This window comes from Taudactylus pleione, unplaced genomic scaffold (genome assembly GCF_031769625.1).
Source record: "Taudactylus pleione unplaced genomic scaffold, aTauple2 ptg000352l, whole genome shotgun sequence".
In the NCBI taxonomy this organism is placed as follows: Eukaryota; Metazoa; Chordata; class Amphibia; order Anura; family Myobatrachidae; genus Taudactylus; species Taudactylus pleione.
In genome coordinates, this window is record NW_028284753.1 from 2,031,088 (window position 1) to 2,038,110 (window position 7,023).

A 7,023-nucleotide genomic window follows, 5' to 3' on the forward strand; every position below is an offset into this window, starting at 1 on the left:
TAACCCACTACTCTATGCTCCTTCCTCACTATCTAGCCCATCTGTGTCACCCCTGTTTGTCTGACCCTCCCCTATAGAATGTAAGCTCTCGCAAGCAGGACACTCTTCCCTCACGTGCTCCTTCTTGCCTTACTTTTACTTTCATTTACAATGGCGCCTAAAACTTGGTTACTGACACCCTGCTGCTTATTTAGGTGTTATGCAGCATTGTTTATAAATCATGTGCTTGTCCTGCATTGTCTGTACTGTTAATAACTGTTGTCTTGTGTGCTCATTTGTTTCTGTACTTTGTAAGCTGCTGCGGAACCCTTATGGTGCCATATAAATAAAGGATAATAATATTAATGCAATTTTTCTGTGGGTTCTATTGGTTTTAGCAACACAATACCTAGTAACACCAGGGTTTGTATTGCTGTTTATGAAAAGGAATCAGTGTTTTGTCTGATGGTCTAATGCCATCTATTGCCATCTAAAGTCGTGATTTTCATGTTAATTCCCTCCAGGTTTGCCTTTAGTAAATCTCCGAATGGCAAAATCGCCAAAGCGCCAAATTGACCAAAATCAACAAGTAGTAAATTCACCCCCTGCAGGCCATGCTACAAACCTCTATGTGCTAAACAGACTCAGAGTGCTATTAAGGAGACAGAGTAACAGTGGTGGGTCTGGCATGAGCAGGTGTTTGTGCACTGGGAAGTTGTAATCTATAAATAGATCAAACAAATGGCAGTTTAAGAGAAAGCTGTAACGCTCAAATTAATTGGGAACATTTTAATTTTCTTTTTTTTTTCTTTAATATTTCTCAAATTATTTAAAGTGCATTTTGAGGTTCAGTTTATTATGTTGACAGTGACTATTACGTCAACATGGTATGTAGTCAGGGTGCCGATGGTCTAAATGGTGACCATCGGCATCCCAACTGTCTAATCCCGGCAAGGGTCTAATGACAGGTGTCGAAATCCAGACGCCTGTCATTTTACCTACACCAGGAGCCCGACTCCCGGCATCCCGATCGAAGGACAGCCGCGGGGGGGAGGGTTAGGTTAGGGGCTCCCAGGGGGACTTAGGGTTAGGCACCGCCCCGTGAGGGTTAGGGTTAGGCTAGGGGAAGAGGGGGTTAGGGTTAGGCACTTACAGGGGGGGTTATGGTTAGGCACTTGTGGGGCAGGTTAGTTAGGCACTCCTAAGGGAGGGTTAGGGTGGGGGTTAGGTTATTAAATAGGAAAATACCTGTCAGGATTAGAACCGTCGCTCTTCCGGCGTCTGCATTAGAACCGCCGGGCATGCGTCCAGCGGTAAATCATACCGATCCCGTCAACATTCAGCATGTCAACACTGATGAAATGTCAAGATGGTCACACTGTTAAAAATCCATTTTTAAAGTATGCTTATCCCTAACAATAACCCTAACCCCTAAACCTAACCCTAAGGCTGTCAACATTGTATCCATGTTAGTATCATAACTTTTGACATCCTGATGTAAACATTCTGAATATGGATATAGTGATTGTCAACATACTGCACACCCTGTTTTGTAATTAGAATGATAATGGTGCTCCAGCCAATTAGCTCTTAACTGCCATCTGTTTGAAAAATGACAGTTGGGAGCTGATTGTCATGAGCACCATTTATCATATGCAATGAGTTTTATCACTCATTGCGTATGATAAAACTCGTTTATAAATGAGCCCCATTATACTTTCAGCAGATCCAGACTTCACTGGGCCCTGATGCACTCAGATGCCTCTTCTTTCAAACCTTCAGCGCAGTTGCATCTTTCTTACTCACTTCCTTTACAGTGCAGTCTGACTGACAAAACACCACCTGCCCACACTGTTGTCCGTGGCAGGCAGCACAGTGCAACTCCTATGTACCCCGGCCCGATGTAAGAGATAACTCAGGAGCAATAAGGAAGAACAGCGGGTGACAGGGCCTGCTGTCAATTTAGTAATTGCAATCCATGGACAACTGAGTTTAAAATCAATGTCGTCAGTCTAACTCCATAACTAGCCTTAGTGCCTGATGCCTGATTGCAACTCTGCTGACAGCCCTGCACTCCCTTGTGCCCCAACCAAGATCAGGAATAATTTGTAAAAAAACAAACACAGTTTCACACATTAAGATAGTGGGGGGCAGGCAGTCCCACCAGGTCCTAGGCGGGTGCCTGTCACAGTGTGGTTGATAATCCGGCCCTTGTAGCCAATAAGCTACACATTGCAATATTTATTGGGACAGGAATCCATAGGATCCCTCCCCGGCACTCTCCACTAGCACATTTGTGGTTAGCAGTCCGCACAGTAGCGTGCCTGGCACCCGAAGGAGAAGTAACGAGATTCACTGCTAACACATTGCAATGAAGGGCTCCTATCAAGCTCCTGTCCCTGCGTGTGCTTTTTAATACATTCAGACGATCCTTCATTTCTTATTGCCGCAATAAAAAATTATAATTATCAAGTCTAGAACCCGATAATAATTAATAAATATTCCCCTTTGACTGTTATTACTTTTGCTTCATATGCTGCTCTCTGAAATATCCTAGCAGACTCTAAACTGTCTAATTCCAATAATTACTTTGATGCTGGGAGTTGTAGTGCAGCCAGATGTTACCTAGATAAATGTCTCCAATAATGTAATATACAGCTGTTACACCAGGAGTCAGCGCTGTCGTTTGGACTAGAGATGTGCACTGCATAGGATAGGAGAAGCCTAGTTCTAAATGTGGAATGTATGGGCCTAAACAGTTTCACTAGTATAAAGGTGCCCAGTATGATTTGATCTTACTCTCTATAACCCAGGGATGGGGAACCTCAGGCCCGGGGGCCGTATAAAGCCCGCAGAATCATTTGGTCTGGCCCTCTGAGCTTTTTTCTGCTAGCCTCATCTGGCTAGCAGGGTGCCTAGAATAGCACCCTGCAGCCAGAATCTATGCAGCAGTGCCACCTGGAGGGTCCTTAGGACACTTCAGACAGTCACACAGCTGTCTTTACAGCTCCCTGGGGCATCCTAAGCATTGTTGTAATCACCGGCGATTGTGACCCCATCCCCATGTGACATCAAACTGAGGGGGCGTGGCCTGCACCGGGCCCGTGAATAATGTTATATCTATCAAAATGGCCCTTGGCAGAAATAAGGTTCCCCACCCCTGCCTTAACCTATTGGCTGACAGCCAGAGAGCAAATCAAAGGGTTCTTTGTAATTAACATAGTTGTTGGTCAGAGTGGTGGACTGAGGAAATGATACAGAGGAAGAGACCTGAGAGAGGATTTTGTTATACTTTCATTATAAACCCCACCCCCCATTTGCAGAGGGGGAGCTGGTAGGGCTGCTGGTCTCTGACACTCTTTGCATTTGTTTGAGTTTCTTTGTAGTGCAGGAGGGGGAACACTAATACCAGCAGCACAGCTGTAAAGTGGAAAACCTGGAAATCTCCCAGTGGGGCCTTTGCGCAGTCTGCCCATGCCTTCTTCATAGCTCTAGGCCCGAAACAACCAGCTAAAACTGTCACTCATTAACTTGAACACCCTCCCTAAAACCACTAGCAACAGCCTGTACTATGCATAATCCGGGCATTTATATGTCCTCTGGTTTAAAATTAAGGCCTAATTTACTTTCAGTGCAACATCAGTTAAACTCACTGGGTCCAGCATCTGAACTGACGTAGAAATCTGGTCTTCAAAACAACCCTATTCTTGGGGTGATGACACTCCTCAAGTAAGTTCCCACTGTCTTCATACATTTGTAACTTACTTATATTAGTAAGAAGATGATTATCTGGAGTTTGGGTGCTTAAAGTGCAGCCATTTCTAGCTTCCAATTGAAGGCTAGAATATGCTGACACTATATAAATAAATCTTAATAATAAGAAATTTTAACAAAATAATAAAAGAATAAAACGCTATAAACACTCTATATTCCCTACCATAAGTTCACACACACATACACACTAGGTCTAATTTGTGTTGGGAGCCAATTACTCTACCAGTATATTTTTGAAGTGTGGGAGGAAACCGGAGCACCCGGAGGAAACCCACGTAAGCACAAGGAGAATATACAAACTCCACAAAGTTAGGACCGTCGTGGGAATTGAACCAATGACCTCAGTGCTGTGAGGCAGTAATGCTAACCATTACACCGTCTGTGCTGCGTAATGAATTAAAGAAAAAATAAACAGAAATCACAAATACAATTATTAGGCTTTTTCAAAGACCAATAGACACAGAATAATAATAGTAGTTACTATATGTCTCAGAAAGTCTTGTATGATCTTAAATAAGTCGTTCTTAATATACAGTATTTGTGAAATGATTATGTTTACTATAAAACAATGTGATTTCATTATAGAATTTTTTTTCTGTTTTCTAATTACAAATATGCAGGTGTTCCTTTCAAGCATTTAATTATTTTTTTAGCATATTGTTTCATGGACTGTTTTTATTATCAATGTTCTTTTGTAAACATTTAAAAATGAGATATTTCTATTTTATTTCGGCTGTAAAGGTAAAATTTGCCAAAACATTTGCAAACAGTATTTTCTTTGAAAATTTAGGAAATTTATATATATCTAATCCTAATGTATTTTTCCTATGTGCTTACATACCTTGTTATAATTTAAAAAGTTGATTATTCCTGTTTTTTCTATAAGTAAAACATTTATTTTATGTGTTTCCACAATGGGCCATACTGTCTGTTAGATGTACATTATATAACTATGTAACTGTTATGTCTACTTAATATACACCTTTCCTAAATGTTTTCTTCAAAACCTGTAAACAATCATACAATACTTAATACCAATGATCAGCTTCTGCTCTGTTATTTATCCTGTGTCATACAGTCACATTCTACATTTTTTTGGGATCAGTGTCGAAGCTGGTTTTGTGGCTGAGACAGAATCAGTGTAAAATTAGCTTGGAGTGACACCATCTTGCGAATTGCAACCAGACTCCATCTTAAAAATAAGAATCTGCACGACGCCATTTTGCAAATGGCCGTCCAGCGCCATTTTAAGTTACAACTCATGAGCTAAGTACAGATGGCAATGCTTTTGCTAATCCTTTTAGAAGCCATGACAAGCCCATTCTGGGGACAACCTTGCATAGAAAAATACCAAAAAACTAGAAAAACAGCTTCCTGAGAAAATTAAATAGAAAAGACAATACACCAGGAACTGTGGGTGTTTTTTGCATGTAAATGGAGAAACCCCACATGTGGACAGGTGTAGCTGTGGCAATTGTAATATGGCCCAGACACTTGCATTTGACTGAATGAACAATGGTAAGAAATCTGCTTGAAAAGAACTGACACAGGGATCCTAATTAGGCAGAAGAAAACTTTTAAACTCACTGTCAGACAGGATGGCACCTGCAATTGGTGGTGGGTCTCCACCCTGTTTGAGAGTGAAGCTCACTGCCCATAACACATTGCATTGCAGTTTAAAAATGTTAGTAAGGGATGATATATATATTAAATCCATCATAAATAGACTCACATGCATAGACACCGCACATTTACGCACAGTTGCGCTGTTAACATAACGCACATTAGCGAATGCATGATATCCTGCATGTGAACGCTGTTTATTAGCTTCATGCGTACACATCTGCCACAAGTTAACTAGCATATTTTCCCAAACCCATAATACTTACACACTGCACACTCACGTAAAAGGTTCCATAGCTTCAAAGTGTAATATCCAGGGTTTATTCATTTATTGCTAATGTTGTGAAATAAAGATTATTTGGTATCTAAGGTTTAGTACATGATAAGCAAACAGTGTTTGGTGTTGTACTGATCGACTCTTTCTCAACAGCTTTCCAGTATCATCCGTGAGAAGATCGCAACCTGCATTCTCAACTTATGAACAGTAGAGAGATAAAACACTAAAATGTACTTTGCAAAATTAACAGCTTAGATTTGCATGCAGGGGGGATAGAGGAGAGAATAGGCTGTCGGAGGCTGACCTGTGTCCATTTGAATCAACCTGTTAAATATCCTGTAACAGATGCACCCGCACTGGGAACCAATGAAACCATGCCAAACTTTTCTATTGTATTGCTTATCCCTGTAAGGGTATAAATTTGCTTACAGACTCCAATCTGGAGTTTTCATGCTGATGCTGTTGATGGAGGTTTCTTATGGATGCTGGTAACTGGTCCCAGTGCACGTGCGTATGTATAACTGTACCTTGGGTCTGTATAATTTGTTTGCGCTAAATTGTCTTTAGATCACAGCGTGCAACCTACTGTTTTTATGTTGAATAATATACTGTGTGCTTTGGAAACACATTTTCAAGGTCTGAAGGCTTTTGTTTTACTATATGATACTGTATGACTGCGCACGCAAATAGCGTCAATTTTAGAAGGTATAGGCAGGTTTTAGAAGGTATTTAACAGAAGAAAAAGTAAGGCTATTCTTGGGGCACACTTATATATGAATTCTTAATAATGAAGTAAAATATAACTTTTAATAATTATAATAAAAAACATACCAGGTACATACAAAATTATTGGCGAAAATATTATAGACAATTTCTGCAAAGTACCCCACACATCAAAATATGGGTTACAATGAATGTGCTTAAATATAGAAATATGCGACAGATACCATAGAGATTGGTATATAGGCTACACAGTATGCAATCCTATGATCCCCATTAAACAGTACAATATATGTCTACAGAACCTGGTATTCTTGAGTGGTCCCCCACATCAATACTAACCAGGCCTAACACTGAATCGCTTCCAAGATCAGACGAGTTTGGGCATAATCAGTGAAGTATGACTGTAGACCATCGCTACTGAAAATATATGGGGATTCACCCTATGCACACGGTCTGAGATTACTATGTCTGGTCAGCCGGTTAGACTTATGAAGTCTTAGCCTGTCTCATACTTAATTTCTCCTTTCCATTGGTTATCTCCTATTTGCTATTTTGGATTTGTATACAACTTACTCCTGTGACATAGCTCACTTCCCATCTATGGTTGGCACTTTTTATGCATCCCTTGGGATTTTTTGTGTGGCATG

At 40.6% G+C, this 7,023-nt stretch overlaps 1 pseudogene; it reads right to left on the reverse strand.

Moving 5' to 3' along the window:
- Nucleotides 1–6,666: 6,666 nt before the first annotated feature.
- Nucleotides 6,667–6,785, reverse strand: LOC148508614 (5S ribosomal RNA; annotated as a pseudogene).
- Nucleotides 6,786–7,023: the final 238 nt, after the last annotated feature.